At 42.4% G+C, this 20984-nt stretch overlaps 2 non-coding genes across 2 annotated transcripts; both read left to right on the top strand.

Moving 5' to 3' along the window:
* The first annotated feature begins 13547 nt into the window (after positions 1–13547).
* LOC112087628 lies at positions 13548–13653 on the top strand. The gene has a single exon (XR_002900176.1). It is a non-coding gene; the product is annotated as a small nucleolar RNA R71 (small nucleolar RNA).
* Positions 13654–20877: 7224 nt separating this feature from the next.
* Positions 20878–20984, top strand: LOC112087673. Its single transcript, XR_002900219.1, has one exon. It is a non-coding gene; the product is annotated as a small nucleolar RNA R71 (small nucleolar RNA).

Raw genomic sequence — 20984 nt, 5'->3', positions numbered from 1 at the left:
TATTTTGGGGGTATGGCTTTTTGTGTTTAAAGGTTACCTGAAGATCTGGAGGATGCAGGACATTATGCAAAACCGCAAGAGAGTGTGAAGCTGTTGGTATCCACAGTTTTCAGTCACTTTCTTCTTGACATAGATTCGTAGTCTTCTTCCTCAAGTTCTCTCCAAACTCCCCCAGACTTAGATTTTTGTAAATCTTTCAAAACAATAGCTCCTTAAATGAATAGTGGTTTCTCATTGCTCCATAAATTTCTACAATCTAAGACTCATTAGGCTTTTTGTTTCCCTTTCTCTTTTCACGTTTTTTTTTTTTTTTTTTTTTTTTTTTTAGAGAAAGGGAACACCTTTAGATATAGAGTCTTAGAGAGCACGAATTTACCAGTTAATATCTGTCTTGTAAAGCTTTATTATGTTTCTGATACTCTTCCTTCTCAATTCCATTCAGTCTCTTTTGCGAGTGACTGAAAACTGCGTCGCTCCTCTTCTCTCCGACGTTTTTGCACATATCTGCTGATATAAACTAAAGAGAGAATGCATGAGGATTGAAAACAAAGGTTTTGGGTTTAGGGTATGGTACCAGATAAAGATAAACTGGTCATCTAGGACGACAAAGAGTGGTAAAAGTATGGTAAAAGACGTCCTAGATGTCTATGTTGATGCCTGCCTAAAATCAATGATGAGAAAATTAGATATCAATATTAAGTCCAAATAAAATGAGCTAGTATATCCTGTTAGAAAGAATCTCCATGAATAGAAGTCCTCTGGTGGGAGTTCGTAGTGCAAGTACTCTAGCTACCGCCTAGTCTAGTGCTAACCACAAATGAGCTATCATGCATAGTGTAGAAGTGTGCAGGTCTAAATCATCATAGTTTTGCGTCAAACATTCCTGAAAAATACTTAATGTCGAATATGTTACATATTAAAATTTAAAAAGTACTTGAAATTTAAAAGCAAAGGCAGGAAAATAATTAGTACGGATAGACATCCTCCCCCAGACTTAAATCACACTGTCCCCAATGTGAAAAAGTTGGTGAAAAGATGGTGAATAAAAGCAAAATAAGATAAAATAAGATAAAAGAAAAGAAAATGATGATAGAACCGTGATGGTAGTGAAGTGCTGATCAATCACTCATCCTCCGAAGTGTCGTCTGCGAACTGGTGCTGCTCCTGTAAGAAGGTGACAACGCGCTCAAATCGTCGTCCCTGTCTCTCAACTCTGCGCTCCAGATCGGAATGAGTGTGTGATGATGTGGATGATGAGGTGTGGCCGGTCGGAATAGATGGCTGAAAATGAGCACGGGCTACAGCTGCATCACGCTTCGCCTTGGCCACTATGTACTGGCCAATGGTGAATGGTAGACGAGGTACGGATGGCAGAAAATCATCGGATTCCAGAGTCCATCGAGGGCGTCCTCCGTTGCACAATCTCGGGATAGACGCTGAAGGTAAGCGGACTCGGTGCTCCTCGGTGCCAGTGCAATACTTGTAACCAAACCTGTCTGGATTGAAAGCGGCACGAGAGATAGTGTGATCGCGAGAGAGATAAAGTAGATCATACCAGACATCGGGAAGTGGATCATCAGATGAGAAATCGAATCCTACAGCCTGTAGTATCGCTGTAAAAGCACTCCCGAAAGCTGGAGTAGCGTCATCGCAACCATGTAGATCATGCTTCACCTTTACCATATTCTGCGATATGATCCAGGCAAAGCAAGCAAGTCGTGGGTCGTCCATAAATGGGATCTGAAGTGTAATGAGCTCAGTCTTCAAAACACCTCCCATGTTAGCTCTAGAGAAGATCGTGTGTGCTAAGAGTTTGTGCACAACTCTCACTGCTGGGTGGCTAAGAAGGGCTGACTTAGATCTCCCACTATCATAAGCTCCATGACCCATCTCTCTCTCCACAGGTCAAGATCAGGTTCATCTTCAAGGTAGATGCCATCAGTGTATGGAAGCTTAAGAGCTTCACAAACTTCGGAAATGGTGAGAGAATAAGGCTGTCCGCGGATAGAGAATGACAAGATGCCATCTGATGCTCTGGGGTTCCTCCTCTTTGTGTGGTGGAGTGTAACGGTCGCTAAAAGCTCACGGACTAGCTCAGGATAAGTCGGAAGGTTCAGCTCCAAGTAGGGTCTCAGCTTAAGTGCATCGATGTACCAGATTACATCCTCTCTGATTCCAAGCATCTCTAGTGTATGATAATTAATGCAAGGCGTGGGTTTGATGTTCAGCTTCTTGAAACGCCTTGCATAGTCCAGTCTCGGGTTTTTCTCCCTCCCAATGTATCGAATCTGTGGTGGCTCGGGAGGTGCTCGTGTTTCTCTTGAGTGCTGGAGCAATCTCATCACATAGCTTCTTCTTCTCGGTCTGGCTTGGTTCAGCATGTACTCTCCTAGAGTAGCATCGTCGGGAATGTCATCGGAGCTGCCACCAGTTCGACGGCTCCTTCGGGATCTGGTTTCATCCATTTTCTGCAAAATGAAATGATTCTTGGAAAAAGAGTGAATTTGGGTGCTAATTTTAACACATTAAGATCTGTTATACTAATACTAGCATAAAGAGATTAATTAAAACTATTAGCAAACAAAATTGATATTAAATCAGAGAAATCAAGTAGTTCATGACTAAATTCGGATTTTTGATGTTCTCAACATAGAAATCTTCTAAAAATCGGTTTTTATGAGCAATTTCCATGCGAATTCTAAAGATTACCCAATACTAATCACTAATCACACAAGACTAAATCAAATTCATCAATTTTGCTGTTCCAAATTCGATTTTTATGAAGCATGTAGAATCCAAATTTCAAAAATCTCAATTCCTCTTAAGCTAGGTGCTAAAATCAATTTTTAGATAACCTAAATGGATAATCTATCATTCTTAAGCTATTTCCACCATCAATAGACCAAGATTCTGGGTTTTTAAAGAAAACCCTAAGTTCAAAATCGAGTAAGAATGGCGAGTTTGAGGTTCATACCTTGCTGGAAAGAGAGAATTGATGGCACAATTGAAATCAGCTTTGAAAAAGAGTGAGGTTTGAGCCAAAAATCTCTTAAAAAGCTTAAGAATTGAAAAATGTGTTCTTTCTCCTAAATCTCTAAGATTTTTGGAAGAGAAGAGAAAAAAGAGCTTTGATCCAAAAAGTTTGTTTCTTTTCTTTAAAAAGCGTTTTTGAAGCAAAAACGGAAAATTTCTGGAAATTTTTAAGTTTACGGGAACTTACCTTTTCTTGTTTGCACATTAGGAAAGTTTAAAACTTACGGAGGATCTTTTCGGGTTTTACCGGGAACATTTCGAGAAATACCGGGAATTACCAGGCAAAACCGGGAATCACCAGGCAACACCGGGAATCACCGGGAAATCACCAGGCAACACTGGGAATCACCAGGCAATACCGAGAATCACCGGAAAATCACCAGGCAACACCGGGAAATCACCAGGCAACACCGGGAATCACCAGGCAAACACCAGGTAACACCGGGAAATCACCAGGCAACATCGGGAAGCGGCAGAAATCCGCGTAACCATCTCAACGACCAACGGCCGCGGTCAGGAGACGCGCGACCGCGGTGGTCGAGTGCTCGGCCGCGGTCACATTCACGGTGCCGCGGTCGATGCACCTTTGGCCGTGGTTCTGTCAGCTGCGACCGCGGGTCTTCCTCCTACGGCCTATTGTCCAATCTTCTCGTCTTTGCCGGGCCGAGCAGCTAAAGACCTACCTTTTTCTTCTTGGTTTTTCTAATTTTCTGATTTTTTTTTGTGTTTTTGTTTTATAAAATACCTAAAACTTAAAAAGAAAAAGAAAGCATAAATTCTAAAAAGGAAAAGAAAACTAAAAGAAAGAGTACCTAAATGGGTTGCCTCCCATTAAGCGCTTTTGTTTTAAGTCGTTTAGCTCGACGTAAGCATGAGGAATCAGGCTGATTTGAATGGCACTCCACTTGATGTGCCTTTATCACTTCCGGTTGGTGGAAGTTTTACTTCTTCTCCTTGAAGAGAAGTCTTCTTACCTTTAATCTTCTTTCGGATTTTAATGTTGTTCAGAACCCTTTTTGTGTTTTCGATCAGCTCCTGGATCTGGTCCTCACTAGTTTCTGTTGCGTCCGGTGGAATGATGATCTTGATCTTTGCAAAAGCTTTCGGCTTCTCCTTTTCTTTCTCTTTTGGCCTATTTCCTTTGCTTGAAAATTCATCTAAGATAGTAGGATAGTACCTTTTTCCATTCACATTGTGGAAAACAGCATGCCGGTTTGCGTGATCGATTATTGCTCCTACTGTAGCTAGGAATGGTCTCCCGAAAATGAGTGGCCTCTCCTTGTCTTTATCCATCTCCAGGACTTGGAAGTCTGCTGGAACAATCTTATCTCCCACTAGAACTTGTAGATCATGAATCGCCCCTTCAGTATATTTTTGAGATGAATCTCCAAAAATAACCTTAATCGTCGATGTCTTTAAGGTTTTTATGCCCAATTTTTCGGCAAATGTCTTAGACATGATGTTGACATTGGCTCCGGAATCGCACAAGCAGTCTGTAAACTTGATTCCTGAAATGAAACATTGAAAACGAAACGTCCCGGATCATCGGCTTTGGTAAGCCTTTGAAACGGTGATCGTTCAGGTACCTTAAACGATGGCTGCTTGGGATCGATATCCTTGTACAATGGTACAAAGATTGGGGTTTCTTCTTTCTTTCCATCGGTTTCGGCCTCTTCTTCGGGCAATGTGGTTATGGTGTTGCAAAACTTCTTAGGGTTATCTTCAACTCTTCCTGGAAGAACTCCACTTTGCCTCTTCATAGAGTCGGCTGTTTGGGCGACTTGCACATCTAACTTTTTTACGTGCGAAGATAAATATTCAAACTTACCATTCAGATCATTGTACATGCAGTCCACTTTCACGTTGATGTCTTTAGATGCTTTTTCGTTCGTCATAACAAGCTGTTAGATTGACTGTTCAAGTCTACCGATTTGTGAAGCTAGCTGGTTCGTCGTGACTCCCTGCTGTTGCATTTGAAAGCTGGTTGATTTTTCTATAAGTTGTCCAATTTTGAGGGTGATCAGACGGTGAGAAGGTCTTCGTCTCTCCATGAGAGTTCTGACGGTCTGCATTTATCCAAAAGAGTCTTTTTGTTCCATTTTGTGCCTCTTTATCCCAAATTACCTGAAAAGTCTTTTAAAATCCGGAAACATAGAAATCCTTTGAAAACCTTTGAAAATGGAGTAAAAAGACCTGTAAAAGATATTAAAATGATCCATAAAAATGGTCAAAATCCGGTGTTATCAACCGCGCCAAAATTCGCCTTGACCGAGCGTTTAAATTCAAAATGCCGCGCAAAGCATCCAAACGACCTCGGTATGGGTAAGACGAGAGCCGTACGGTCTGAACTGATTTTTCTCGTGTTAACACAAGCGGCCTCGACATGTTCCACCCAGAGGGTACCAAGCCGAGGGTTTATAGCTCATGCTAACACATAAATTTCTGTGGCCCTCAAGTCTTTCCCATGGGTCGCGCAAACCTTCTTCTTCGACTTAAGTGTTCCAAGTGTTCGTGACTTTGCTCTTTCTTGTTACTGGGCACTTCGGCATGCTCCACCCCAAGGGCATCATGCCGAGGGCACTTGTTTTAACAAAGAACACTTGGTGCTTGGGGGTTTTGGTGACTCGGCCTCGGTGTAAACGGGTCGCGGCCTCAAAGCAAGGTTTTTAACCGTTTCTCATGAACATTGCTCCTCGGTATAATTACACCGAGGTGTTTACACCGTGGACCTCCCCTACATTTAGTTATTTCACGATCTCACTTCCACTACACGGCCATGATGTGAATAAGGTGAGGAGTTTGCCGAGGTTTTCAGGCTTTGACTCGGTATAAGGTGACCAAGGCATGGATATACCGAGGGTCGATACCGAGGCTGTGAGTACTCCTGTTCTTAAATCATCAGGCCGTGTATTTTCAAGCCTTTTGCTTCTTTTCTCGCGAGATTTACTGCCTAACACCTGAAACACTTAACAAACCCTTCAAAAAGATTCAAGTAAAAGGAAAAGAAGATGAAAAATGAAATATGTACAAGGATAAGCTTGAGGTGTCTCCCAAGAGCACTTTGTTTAACATCACTAAGTTTGACTTTACTTACCTTTTCAAGCAGTTTCGGGTTTAAGAAGAGGAACTGAACTAGCTTCCCTCTCTTGTTTCTGATGCCAAGTAATGCTTTACCATCTGACCGTTTACCACAAAGCCTTGTCCTTCTTTTCCTTTTAGAACAACGGCTCCATTGGGTCTCACTTCAAGAACTGTAAACGGACCGGACAACCTAGACCTTAGCTTTTCAGGGAACAACTTAAGTATCGAGTTGAATGATGTCGTGTCAACTGCGTGAGGGAACAAGTTTTACCCTTAACAAAACAAATGAAAGCCGCAAGTGCACAGCTAATCAGTTGTAGTATTTAGGGATCGAATCCACAGAGATTTGTGTGCATGGTATTCTTCTACGGTTTTTAACTTTATGTCTAGACTAGATTGGTTTTTAAAGGTTGGTTGTTTGTCACCAATTAAACTAAAACAAAAGAAAGCAAATAAATCTATCCTAGAAAGCAGGTAGAAAAATCGAATGGAAAGCAAGTAAAATATCGAACTAAAGTAATTAAAATGCAGATCTAAATAAGCAAATACAAATCGATTGGTTTGTAAACTATGACTAAAAACGCTGAGCTTTTGGGAACTCTACAGGGATCATAATCGGTTTTAACACTAGGGTAGATAGATTGGGATTGACGGATAGGGAGAGAACGCAAGAGCTGCACAAGACTCGTCAATACTCACGATCTCGCCGCAGGTAGGTTTCCACTCCTACGGAAAAATCGCCTGTTTCATTCTAGGGCTGATACTTAATGAAAAATTTCGCAACACTAACTATCTAGATCAGATACTAGGTGATCAATCAAGCATACATGCAATAAGAACAAGAATAAACATAGAACAGGTCGAAATCCCAGATCTATAAACCTAGATGTCTTAATCGATTATGAGAGCCCCTTTCGGGAACCCTAAGCCCAACTCGGGATCTACTCAGACATGGCTGAGGTCGACATCATCATTGGTTTTAATAAAAGTAATCAAAAACAGTATAGAAAAGAGATGAAGAAAGCTTCTCTATTGAAGAACTCGGACTTGAACAATCTTCTACAAAAATCGCATAAAAACGGGTAAAGGAAAAGGGTTTCTGTAAAGTATGAAGGGTTGTGTCTAAAAACGATCTAAATGACAAGTATTTATAGTCTTCAATACTCCATGGTTTTAGGGTTCCGGAATTGAGGCTGAGAATGACTTTGGACTTCAGAAATATGGGCTTTAGTTCGGAGCTTGATGGCCGCGGTTGGAAGTGACGTGACCGCGGGGATTAGGTGGTTGGCCGCGGTCGGGAAGCTTCTGACCGCGGGAAATGGGCTGTTGGCCGCGGTTGCGTGACATGCTGGCCGTCTTCGAGTGGCTCCGGGGCTAATGGAATATCTTGAGATCCAACCGTTGGAATGTCTCTAAACCAAGTGCATATGAAAGCTGGTTGATTCTTCTATAAGTTGTCCAATTTTTAGGGGGATCAGACAATGAGAAGGTCTTCGTCTCTCCATGAGAGTTCTGACGGTCTGCATTTATCCAAAAGAGTCTTTTTGTTCCAATTTGTGCCTCTTTATCCCAAATTACTTGAAAAGTCTTTTAAAATCCGAAAACACAGAAATCCTTTGAAAACCTTTGGAAATGGAGTAAAAACACCTGTAAAAGATATTAAAGTGATCCATAAAAATGGTCAAAATCCGGTGTTATCAACTCCCCCAGACTTAGTCTTTTGTTTGTCCTCAAACAAAACAAAGGCTAAATCTCGGCGAGAGGTTTGAAAACGCAGGAACTAAACAAAATCTCAGAGACCAAACTTCTAGACCAATATCAATCAGTATGCATCAATCGGGAATAGCCTAGAAAATTCTCACTACACAATACAGGCATAACTAGTCCGTTAATCCGTCATGCGGAAATCTATGCACTAAGATCTAAATTCCAGTCAACTAGCTCTTAACATTCATTAAAATTCTCGGTGGTTCTCATCAAAAAAAGTTTAGGCAAGGCAATCTAGGCTAGGTGTCAAAAAAGGGTTATTCTAGGGGTAAGGCTTAAAGTGTTTACGGGTTACCTGAAGATCTGGAGGATGCAGAATATTATGCAAAACCGCAAGAGAGAGTGAAGCTGTTGGTATCCACAGTTTTCAGTCTCTTTCTTCTTGCCATAGATTCCTGGTCTTCTTCCTCAGGTTCTCTCCTAACTCCCCCAGACTAAGATTTTTGTAAATCTTTCAAAACCATAGCTCCTTAAACGAATAGTGGTTGCTTATTGCTCCACAAATTTCGTCAATCTAAGACTTATTAGGCTTTTTGTTTCCCTCTTTCTTTTCATTCGTTTTTTTTTGGAAGAGAGGGAACAGCTTTAGATATAGAGTCTAAGAGAGCACGAAATTACCAGTTAATATCTGTCTTGTAAAGCTTTATGAGGTTTCTGATACTCTTCCTTCCCAATTCCATTCAGTCTCTTTTGTGAGTGACTGAAAACTGCGTCGCTCCTCTTCTCTCTGACGTTTTTGCACATATCTGCTGATATAAACTAAAGAGAGAATGCATGAGGATTGAAAACAAGGGTTTGGGTTAAGGGTATGGTACCAGATAAAGATAAACTGGTCATGTAGGACGACAAAGAGTGGTAAAAGTGAGGGTAAAAGACGTCCTAGATGTGTATGTCGATGCCTGCCTAAATTCAATGATGAGAAAATTAGATGTCAATATTAAGGTCAAATAAAATGAGCTAGTATATCCTGTCAGAAAGAATCTCCATGAACAGAAGTCCTCTGGTGGGAGTTCATAGTGCAAGTACTCTAGCTACCGCCTAGTCTAGTGCTAACCACAAATGAGCTATCATGCATAGTGTAGAAGTGTGGAGGTCTAAATCATCATAGTTTTGCGCCAAACATTCCTGAAAAATACTTAATGTCGAATAGGTTACGTATTAAAATTTAAAAAGTACTTGAAATTTAAAAGCAAAAGCAAAAAGCAAGAAAATGATTAGTACGGATAGACATCCTCCCCCATACTTAAATCACACTGTCCCGAGTGTGAAAAAGTTGTTGAGAAGATGGTGAATAAAAGCGAAATAAAATAAGATAAAAGAAAATTAAATGATGATAGAATCGTGATGGTAGTGAAGTGCTGATCAATCACTCATCCTCCGATGTGTCTGCTGCGAACTGGTGCTGCTCCTGTAGGAAGGTGACAACGCGCTCAAAGCGTCGTCCCTGTCTCTAAACTCTGCGCTCCAGATCAGAGTGTGAGTGCATTGATGTAGATGATGAGGTGTGGCCGGTCGAAACAGATGGATGAAAGTGAGCACGAGCCGCAGCTGCATCACGCTTTGCCTTGGCCACTATGTATTGGCCAATGGTGAATGGTGGACGAGGTACAGATGGCAGAAAATCATCGGGTTCCGGAATCCATTGCGGACGTCCTCCGTTACACAATCTCGGAACTGATGATGAAGGCAAGCTTACTCGGTGCTCCTCAGTGCCAGTGCAATACTTGTAATTAAACCTGTCTGGATCGAAAGCGGCTCGATAGATAGTGTGATCGCGAGAGAGATAAAGTAGGTCATACAAGACATCGGGAAATGGATCATCAGATGAAAAATTGAATCCTACAGCCTGTAGTATCGCTGTAATAGCACTCCCGTAAGCTGGAATAGCGTCCTTGCAACCATGTAAATCATGCTTCACCTTTACCATGTTCTGTGCTATGATCCAGGCAAAGCAAGCAAGTCGTGGGTCGTCCATAAATGGCATCTGAAGTGTAATGAGCTCGGTCTTCAAAACACATCCCATGCTGGCTCTAGAGAAAATCGTGTGTGCTAAGAGTTTGTGCACAACTCTCACTGCAGGATGAGTAAGAAGGGCTGACTTGGATCTCCCGCTATCATAGACTCCATGACCCATCTCTCTCCACAAGTTAAAATCGGGTTCATCTTCAAGGTAAATGCCATCTGTGTATGGAAGCTTAAGAGCCTCACAAAGCTCAGAAATGGTGAGCGAGTAAGGCTGTCCGCGGATAGAGAATGACAAGATGCCATCTGATGCTCTGGGGTTCCTCCTCTTCATGTGGTGGAGTGTAATAGTTGCTAAGAACTCGCGGACTAGCTCAGGATAAGTCGGAAGGTTCAGCTCCATGTAGGGTCTCAGCTTAAGTGCATTGATGTACCAGATTACATCTTCTCTGATTCCAAGCATCTCAAGTGTATGATAATCAATGCAAGGCGTGGGTTTGATGTTCAGCTTCTTGAAACGTTTTGCATAGTCCACTCTCGGGTTTATCTCCCTGCCAATGTATCAAATCTGTAGTGGCTCAGGAGCTGCTCGTGTTTCTCTTCAGTGCTGGAGTAATCTCATCACATAGTTTCTTCTTCTCGGTCTGGCTTGGTTCAGCATGTACTCTCCTAGAGTAGCATCATCGGGAATATCCTCAGAGCTGTCACCAGTGCGACGGCTTCTTCGGGATCTGGTTTGTTCCATTTTTCTGCAAAACAAAATGATTCTTGGAAAAATAGTGAATATGGATGCTGATTTTAACACATTAAGATCAGTTATACTAATACTAGTATAAAGAGATTAATTAAAACTATGAGCAAGCAGAATTGACATTAAATCAAAGAAATCAAGTAGTTCATGACTAGATTCGGAATTTTGATGTTCTCAACATAGAAATCTTCTAAAAATCAATTTTTTATGAGCAATTTCCATGTAAACTCTAAAGATTTCCCAATACTAGTCACTAATCACACAAGACTTAATCAGATTCATCAATTTTGCTGTTCCAAATTTGATTTTTATAAAGCATGTAGAATCCAAATTTCAAAAATCTCAATTCCTCTTAAGTTAGGTGCTAAAATCGATTTTTAGATAACCTAAAAGGATAATCTATTGTTCTTAAGCTATTTCCACCATCAATAAACAGAGATTTGGGCTTTTTAAGAAAACCCTAAGTTCTAAAATCAAGTAAAAATGGCGAGTTTGAGGTTCATACCTTGCTGGAAAGAGAGATTTGATGACAGAATTGAAATCAGCTTTGAAAAATAGTGAGGTTTGGGCCAAGAATCTCTTTAAAAGCTTAAGAATTGAAATATGTGTTCTATCTCCTAAATCTCCAAGTCTTTTGGAAGAGAAGAGAAGAAGGAGTTTTGATCCAAAAAGTGCATTTCCTTTCTTTAAAAAGCGTTTTTGTAGCAAAATCGGAAAATTTCCGGGAATTTTTAAGTTTACGGGAACTTACCTTTCTTGTCTTGCACGCAAGGAAAGTTTAAAACTTACGGAGAATCTTAACAGGCTTTACCGGGAATACTTCAGAAATCACCGGAAAACTTCGAAAAGCGGCGGAAATCCGCGTCGTCACCTCAACGACCAACGGCCGCGGTCAGGAGACGCGCGATCGCGGTGATTGAGGGCTCAGCCGGGGTCACATTCACGGTGCCGCGGTCGATACACCCTTGGCCGCGGGTCGGTCGGTCGCGACCGCGCCTCCTTCTCCTGCGGCCTTTGTCCATCTTTCTGGTCTTTGCTGGGCCGAGCAGCTAAAAACCTACTATTTTCTTCTTGGTTTTTCTAATTTTCTGATTTTTTTGTGTTTTTGTTTTATAAAATACCTGAAACTAAAAAAAAAAAAGAAAGCATAAATTGTAAAAAGGAAAAGGAAACTAAAAGAAAGAGTACCTAAATGGGTTGCCTCCCATTAAGCGCTTTTGTTTTAAGTCGTTTAGCTCGACATAGGCATGAAGAATCAGGCTGATTTGAATGGCACTCCACTTGATGTGCCCTTATCATTTCCGGTCGCTGGAGATTTTACTTCTTCTCTTCTCCCAAAGGAGCCGTCTTCTTTCCTTTACTCTTCTTTCGGACTTTAACATTGTTTAAAACCCTTTTTGTTTTTTCGATCAGCTCCTGGATTTGGTCCTCACTAGTTTCTGTTGCATCCGGTGGAATGATGATTTTGATATTTGCAAAGGCTTTCGGCTTCTCTTTTTCGTTCTCTTTTGGCCTGTCTCCTTTGCTTGGAAAATCATCTAGGATAGTCGGGTAGTACCTTCTGCGATCCACATTGAGGAAAACAGCATGCCGGTTTACGTGATCGATTACTGCTCCTACGATAGCTAGGAATGGTCTCCCGAAAATGAGTGGCCTCTCCTTGTCTTTATCCATCTCCAGGACTTCGAAATCTGCTGGAACAATCTTGTCTCCCACTAGAACTTATAGATCATGAATCGCCCCTTCAGTATCTTTTTGAGATGAATCTCCAAAAATAACCTTAATCGTCGATGTCCTTAAGGTTTTTATGCCCAATTTTTCGGCAAATGTCTTCGACATGATGTTGACATTGGCTCCGGAATCTCACAGGCAGTCTGTGAATTTGATTCCTGAAATGAAACATTGGAAAACAAAACGTCCCGGATCGTCGGCTTTTGTAAGCCTTTGAAACGGTGATCGTTCAGCTACCTTAAATGGTGGCTGCTTGGCATCGACATCCTTGTACAGTGGTACAAAGATTGGAGTTTCTTCTTTCTTTCCATCGTTTCTGGCCTCTTCTTCGGGCAATGTGGTTATGGCGTTGCAAAACCTCTTAGGGTTATCTTCAACTCTTCCTGGAAGAACTCCACTTTGCCTCTTCATAGAGTCGGCTGTTTGGGCGACTTGCATGTATTGCTTTTTGACGCGCGATGATAAAGCTTCAAACTTCCCGTTCAGGTCATTGTACATGCAGTCAACTTTCACGTTCACGTCTTTAGATGCTTTTTCGTTCGTCATAACGAGCTATTGGATGGACTGTTCAAGTCTACCGATTTGTGAAGCTAGCTGGTTCGTCGTGACTCCTTGCTGTTGTACAAATTGATTGTTAAAACCCGTACCTTGGTAGTTGTATGGCTGTTGCAGTTGATATGGTCCTGTTCCTCCGAAGTTTCCACCTTGGAACTTGTTTTGGAAGGATTTTTGCTGAGGTGGGTTGTACTGATCTTGAGAGTTCTCCACATTTGGATTGCGGTAAGAGAGATTGTTGTAATTTGCATTCCGGAAGTTGTTGTTGAAGTCACTGTTGAAGCGATTTTGATATGGTACTAATGCTCCTACATAGTTCACATCTTCTTCTTGAAAGGCTTGATTAATGTGATCAATATCACTAGGTCCTTCATCTTCTGCGCCATTGTTGGTCTCACAAGCATGGATTGGGCGATTGTTGCTCTTCAGAAGCTGGCTCATCATGTTCTTCAACTCGGTTGTCTCCTTGTTGTCTATTCCGGTTTGCTTCGTCGATCGATCGTACTCAGGACAATCATTGCTATTGGCTTGAGCCAAATTTTCGATGAGGGCTCTTCCTTGGGCTATCGTCTTTTGTCCAAAATCTCCATTGCTAGCTGTATCAAGTGAAAGTTTGTATTTTGGTTGCAAACCTCAGTAAAATGTGCTCAGCAGGCTTGATCCAGGAAATCCATGGTGAGGGCAATCACGTTCATACTCCTTAAAACGTTCCCAGGCTTTGTAGAAAGATTCAGTCGGGCCTTGTTGAAAGCTTGAGATCTTTGTTCTCAACTGGTTCGACCTTGACTTAGTATAGAAGTGATTCAGGAAAGCAGTTTTCCACACTTCCCAATTAGTAATTGATTCTGCAGGCAAAGATTTCAACCAACGGTGAGCTTTGTCTGCTAATGAAAAAGGGAACAACTTACACTTTAAATAGTCTGCTGGAACTTGGTTTGTTCTCATCATGCTGTAGATTTCTTCAAAGAGCTCAATATGGTCCATTGGGTGTTCAGAAGGAACTCCATGGAATTGGTTTTGTTTCACCAATGAGATGATTTGAGGCTTGACTTCAAACTCATTCCGGTTCGGAAATGGAACTTGAATTGCAGATCGGTTCTGAAAAATTTGAGTAGGTGCATCAAAATCAGCTATGCGATGGTTCCTGGCTTGTCTTCGGTGTTGATTTGCTGGCTGCACAGGGCGGTTAGCGCGCCCATTCGGCTGCATTCCTTGGTGGTCACCATCGGCTGCATTGATGTGTGCATCAAGGTCTTCACGTTCTTCTCTCTCGCGGTTTTGGTGGTTTCTCGGAGGAACCTCATCCTCCTCTCCATCTCGTCGAGCATGATCACCTCCTCTTTGATCCTTCTCTTCATTTTCTCCATGTTCGGACCCGTCTTGGTCCATATTTAAAGCTCGGTTAAGAGGATCTCCAGGCTGGTCGTCGTTGGCCATTCTTTGCGTTCGTCTAAGTCTTCGAAGTTCTCTTTCGTGTCTGTCTTTCTCGTCTAGAATTGGAATGTTTTCTACAGGTCTGCGCCTGGTATTCATGCAATTCAGAGAAAAACAAAAGAAGGGAAAGATAATTAAGCAAAACTTTAAGAAAGAACTAGAGATCAGGTGTCTAGAACAGAAGTTAAAACAAGAAAAATAGCAAAAGGCAGCGAAACAAATCCCCGGCAAAGGCGCCAAAAACTTGATGTAGTGTCAACTGCGTGAGAGAACAAGTTTTACCCTTAACAAAACAAATGAAAGCCGCAAGTGCACAGCTAATCAGTTATAGTATTTAAGGATCGAATCCAAGGAGATTTGTGTGCCTTGTATTCTTCTACGGTTTTTAACTTTATGTCTAGACTAGATTGGTTTTTAAAGGTTGGTTGTTTGTCACGAATTAAACTAAAACAAAAGAAAGCAAATAAATCTATCCTAGAAAGCAGGTAGAAAAATCGAATGGAAAGCAAGTAAAGCAAGTAAAATATCGAACTAAAGTAATTAAAATGCAGATCTAAATAAGCAAATAAAAATCGATTGGTTTGTAAACTATGACTAAAAACGCTGAGCTTTTGGGAACTCTACAGGGATCATAATCGGTTTTAACACTAGGGTAGATAGATTGTGATTGACGGATATTGATATATAGGGTTCTAGAGCTAGAGTACGGCGGTATGACTACGTCACTGTCGTGATCATAACCAACTGTTTCTCGCAACCCTGACCAGTAGGTTTCCACTCTGGCCCTGGAAGGGAGAGAACGCAAGAGCTGCAAAAGACTCGTCAATACTCACGATCTCGCCGCAGGTAGGTTTCCACTCCTACGGAAAAATCGCCTGTTTCATGTAGGGCTGATACTTAATGAAAACTTTCGCAACACTAACTATCTAGATCAGATACTAGGTGATCAATCAAGCATACATGCAATAAGAACAAGAATAAACATAGAACAGGTCGAAATCCCAGATCTATAAACCTAAATGTCTTAATCGATTATGAGAGCCCCTTTCGGGAACCCTAAGCCCAGCTCGAGATCTACTCAGACATGGCTGAGGTCGACATCATCATTGGTTTTAATAAAAGTAACAAAAACAGTATAGAAAAGAGATGAAGAAAGCTTCTCTATTGAAGTACTCGGACTTGAACAATCTTCTACAAAAATCACATACAAACGGCTAAAGGAAAAGGGTTTCTGTAAAGTATGAAGGGTTATGTCTAAAAACGACCTAAATGACAAGTATTTATAGTCTTCAATACTCCATGGTCTCTAGGGTTCCGGTATTGAGGTTGAGAATGACTTTGGGCTTCAGAAATATGGGCTTTAGTTCGGAGCTTGATGGCCGCGGTCGAGAGTGACGTGACCGCGGGGATTAGGTGGTTGGCCGCGGTCGGGAAGCTTCTGACCGCGGGAAATGGGCTGTTGGCCGCGGTCGCGTGACTTGCTGGCCGTCTTCGAGTGGCTCCGGGGCTAATGGAATATCTTGAGATCCAACCATTGGAATGTCTCCAAACCAAGTGCATTTGAAAGCTGGTTGATTCTTCTATAGGTTGTCCAGTTTTGAGGGTGATCAGACGGTGAGAATGTCTTCGTCTCTCCATGAGAGTTCTGACGATCTGCATTTATCCAAAATAGTCTTTTTGTTCCAATTTGTGCCTCTTTATCCCAAATTACCTGAAAAGTCTTTTAAAATCCGAAAACATAGAAATCCTTTGAGAACCTTTGGAAATGGAGTAAAAACACTTGTAAAAGATATTAAAGTGATCCATAAAAATGGTCAAAATCCGGTGTTATCATTGAATAACAGAACTTGGTCCCCTTCCTTGAACTCTCTTTTGTGTATCTTCTTGTCATAGAGCGTCTTGGTTCTTTCCTTGTAGATTTTAGAGCTCTCAATAGCATATAAACGGATCTGATCAAGCTCGTGAAGTTGTAGAACTCTCTTTTCCTGAGCTGTCTTGATATCAAAGTTCAAAAGCTTCACTGCCCACAAGGCTTTGTACTCCAACTCAACCGGTAAATGGCAGCTTTTCCCATAGAGCAAGTTAAATGGTGAGGTTCCAATGGGAGTTTTGTATGCGGTCTTGAATGCCCACAAAGCATCATCGAGCTTTTTGCTCCAATCTTTTCTAGATGAGCTCACGGTTCTCTCCAAAATGGCTTTGATCTGGCGGTTTGAGACCTCCACTTGACCGCTTGTTTGAGGATGATAAGGGCTAGCCTCCATCACTTATAACAACCCGTGGGACTCCAAACCTTGGGAAAATGATGCTCTTAAAGAGCTTTACCACAACTTTTGAATCATTGGTTGGAGATGCAACCGCTTCTACCCACTTGCTTACATAATCGACAGCAAAGAGTATATACTTATTCCCATAAGAGCTAACAAAGGGACCCATGAAGTCAATGCCCCAACAATCGAAGACCTCTACTTCAAGAATCGGGTTCTGAGGCATTTCATTCCTCTTGGATATGTTACCTTGCCTTTGACAAGCTACACACCTTGAAACAACACTTTGAGCGTCTCTTAACATAGCCGACCACCAAAAACCACTTTGTAGAACCTTGGCTACCGTCTTGAATGCACCTAAGTGGCCACCATACGCTGAACCGTGACATTCTTGTAGCACTGGGTAGATCTCTTCCTCAGTCAAGCACCGTCTATAGAGATGGTCCTTGTTAAGCATGTATAGATACGGCTCATCCCAATGATATCTCATCACATCTCTAAAGAACTTCTTCCTCTGATAAGAATCTAGCTATGGTGGCTCTAAACCGCATGACAAGTAGTTCACAAGATCTGCAAACCACGGGAGACTTCTTTCCTTGATCGTGTTGGCCTACTCCACTTCTAAGTAGGACTTGACTAGCATGAGGTGTTCTTCGGGCAAAGCATCATCTATAGGGACTTGTTCTTCGATCCTCAGCCTTGAGAGATGGTCGGCAGCTCCATTCTCAATACCCTTTTTATCAAGCACTTCCATATCAAACTCTTGAAACAACAAAAACCATCTGAGAAGCCTCGGCTTAGCATCTTTCTTGGTCATAAGGTATCTCAAGGCCGCGTGATCAGTGTAGACATTGACCTTTGATCCCACGAGATAACTCCTGAATTTATCAAACGCAAACACAATGGCCATCATTTCTTTCTCGGTGGTGGCATACTTCTCTTGAGCTGAATCCAAGGTGCGGCTTGCGTAATAGATCACATGGAGCTTCTTATCTTTCTTTTGCCCTAATACAGCCCCCACGGCATAATCTGATGCATCTGTCATCACTTCAAAGGGCAATGACCAGTCAGGGGCTTGGACAATCGGTGCACTGATCAATGCCTCCTTGATTCTCTTGAAAGTTTCCTCACACTCATCATCAAGGATAAACTCCACCTCTTTACACAATATCCTCGTCAAGGGTTGAGCTATTTTAGAGAAATCTTTGATAAATCTTCTGTAGAACCCTGCGTGACCAAGGAAGCTTCTTATTCCTTTCACCGAGTTAGGAGCTTGCAAGTTCACCATAACCTTGATCTTGGCTTTGTCCACCTCTATGCCTCTCTCTGATACCTTGTGACCCAAGACAATCCCTTCTTGAACCATAAAATGGCATTTCTCCCAGTTCAGGACGAGCCTGTGCATGTCACATCGCTTTAAAACCTGAGATAGATTAGAGAGACAATCGGAGAAAGAGGAGCCGTAGACAGAAAAACCGTCCATGAACACCTCCACTTTCTCTTCAATTAGATCAGAGAAGATATGCATCATACATCTTTGAAAAGTAGCCGGTGCATTACAAAGACCGAAAGGCATTCTCCTATAAGCATAAGTGCCATAAGGGTATGTAAATGTTGTTTTCTCTTGATCTCGCGGATCTATGGGGATTTGAAAGAACCCCGAGTACCCATCAAGAAAACAAAAATAAGGATGGTTAGCTAGCCTCTCAAGCATTTGATCAATGAATGGCAAAGGAAAATGATCTTTTCTAGAAGCAGAATTCAGTTTTCTATAGTCTATGCACATGCGATGACCGGTTATGGTTCTTTGGGCTATAAGCTCATCCTTTTCGTTTTTAACCACCGTGATCCTACCTTTCTTGGGCACAACGTGAACAGGAGATACCCACCTTGAGTCAGAGATTGGGTAAATTATCCATGCCTCAAGGAGTTTGAGTATCTCCTTCTTAACCACCTCCTTGAGGTTCGGGTTAAGACGTCGTTGATGCTCAATAGAAGACATAGCTTGGTCCTCTAGGTGTATCCTGTGGGTGCATATGTCAGGAGAGATCCCTCTAATATCATCCAAAGAGTATCCTATGGCTCTCCTGAACTTTCTTATCTCACTAAGCAATGCACTCTCTTCATGCTCTAATAAGCGATCATTGATGATCACGGGATATGTGGAGTTTAAGCCCAAGAAAGCGTACCTGAGCCCTGTTGGTAGAGGCTTGAGCTCAACAGGGGGCGCATCAGCCTCGTTCCAATCAGCTTCGAAGCTGCATTGCCTTGGAACAGCTTCCTCGGCTTTTTCTTTCTTGCGCGGTTTACCACTGACATCGGCATAAGATGTCGCGGCCATGATACCCCGAGGTGTCTCCCCAACAGTCTTGGACTCCCCGATGTCTAAAATGTCGAGGCCACTCTTCCTGAGCTCTAGAAACCTCGTCTTAGCTCCAAGTTCCTTTGGTTGGTCCAGAAGACGATTGTACACCTCGCTTTCCTCATTCAAGTACCCGTGCTCGCTTTGTTCCCGTGTTAAGACCACTTGTAACGGGTCTTCTGCGTTTAACTCCTAGAGGAGCTCATCAGCTAGCTCCTCCATAGTTTCCACATAGAAGACCTGACCTCCAATGGTCGGTTTCTTCATCATTTTCTTCACGTTGAACTTCATAGTTTCAGAACCGATGTGTAGCTCGATCACACCCCCTCTCACGTCGATGATCGCTCCTGCTGTTGCTAAGAACGGTCGCCCCAAGATGAAGGGGTCAAGAGGCTCCTCGTCCATCTCTAGAACTATGAAATCAGTCGGGATCTTTATTTCACCGATTCTCAAAGGCAGATCCTCAAGTAAGCCCACTGGTGGTCTCACCGATCTATCAGCTAATACAAGGGAGATCTTGGCCGGCTTATAACTTTTAAACCCCAGTCTCTTGGCTACCGTGTATGGCATTAAGTTCACAGAAGCTCCTAGATCACATAAACAACTTGAGAATTTCAAGTGACCTATCGCACACGGTAATGTAAAGCTGCCCGGATCGGATAGCTTCCTTGGTATAGACCTCCTTTGAATGATAGCACTGCACTCATGACTCAATATTACCATACCCTGGAGCTCCTTTGTCTTGTTGAGAATGGCATCCTTTAGAAACTTTCCAAGCTGTGGTATAGCTCAGAAAGCGTCTATGATGGGCAAAGTCAGTTGCGTGTTCTCCAAGTGTTTCTCAAAGACCACCTTGGCTTTGTCTAGGATTTTCTTCTTGAAACGCCCTGGAATGGTATCTTGGGCTGGTACGGTGGTGGTGGGACGTAGGGCTTTTCAAGCTCAGGTGTCTTTTCCACCTCTTTTCCTTTGTCTTTGATCGGTTCCTTCTCCAAAACCTTTTCTTCTTGCGCATCATCTGAGGCTGCCTCCCCACCAATTTTCTCATTGTCCTCAATGAGCTTTGTTTTAAGTGTTGGGGCTTGTAATTCTTTGCCACTCCTCAATGTGATGGCGTTCACATACTTCTTGGGGTTAGGCTCCGGCTTACCTGGTAAAGCCGGACCTCTTGATGGTGTAGAAGCTTGATTCTGCTTAAGCTCCCGTATATCCTGTTGCGTTGTTGCGTGCTGGTTCTCAACTCGTTGCTGACCTTGTAACAGTTGTTGAAGAAGCCCACAAACGTCAGGTTCCATCTGATTCTGAGCCGTTCCCTGGTTCTGTTGCTGATTACCCATCGGCTGCGGATTGTACCCTGGTGGAAACTTATGCTGATGCGGTTGGCTGTTGAAGGTGTTGCTTTGAGCCGGTTGATTCTGCTGACTGTAACTCTGTTGCTGCCCACTGAACTGTTGCTTGGGCTGAAAGCTGTTCTGAAATGGAGCTTTAGGATTAGCTACATTTGGGTTCCGGTAAGAGAGGTTTGGATTTTTCCCAAAGTTGTTAAACCGCTGATACCTTTGTTGGTTCCCAATGTAGTTGATCTCTTCTTGAGTTAGGCCATCTTCATTGACATTATCAAAGCTCGGCCCTTGCTCATCAAACTCGCCTACAAAGTGTATTGGCTTTTGTGTAGCCATTAGAACCTTGTCAAGCTTGCTCTGTAGCTCTCTTATATCTTTCTCCATGCGCTGTTCTTTACTAGATTCTTCTGAATGGTTTGCCCTGTCAAAATCCTCTCCATACGTGTCATTAGACATGGCGAGGTTCTCCACTAGTTCCATTGCCGCATTTATCCCTTTCCCAAGAAATTTCCGTTGGAGGCTGTATCGAGTTGGTTTCTGATCTTGGGGAGGGCACCTCGGTATAGAGTACTCAGGAGGGATGCCTCTGAGAAGCCGTGGTGTGGGCTTTGGTTTGTATAGCTCCTGAACCGTTCCAAAGCCTCACTAAAGCTCTCATTGTTGTGCTGCGTGAAACTTGAAATCTGATTCCTTAGCTT

The sequence above is a fragment of the Eutrema salsugineum genome, unplaced genomic scaffold (genome assembly GCF_000478725.1).
Source record: "Eutrema salsugineum unplaced genomic scaffold, Eutsalg1_0 scaffold_17, whole genome shotgun sequence".
Classification (NCBI taxonomy): domain Eukaryota; kingdom Viridiplantae; phylum Streptophyta; class Magnoliopsida; order Brassicales; family Brassicaceae; genus Eutrema; species Eutrema salsugineum.
Note: the sequence above shows the minus strand (reverse complement) of the source record. Positions and strands in the feature narration are given on the sequence as shown.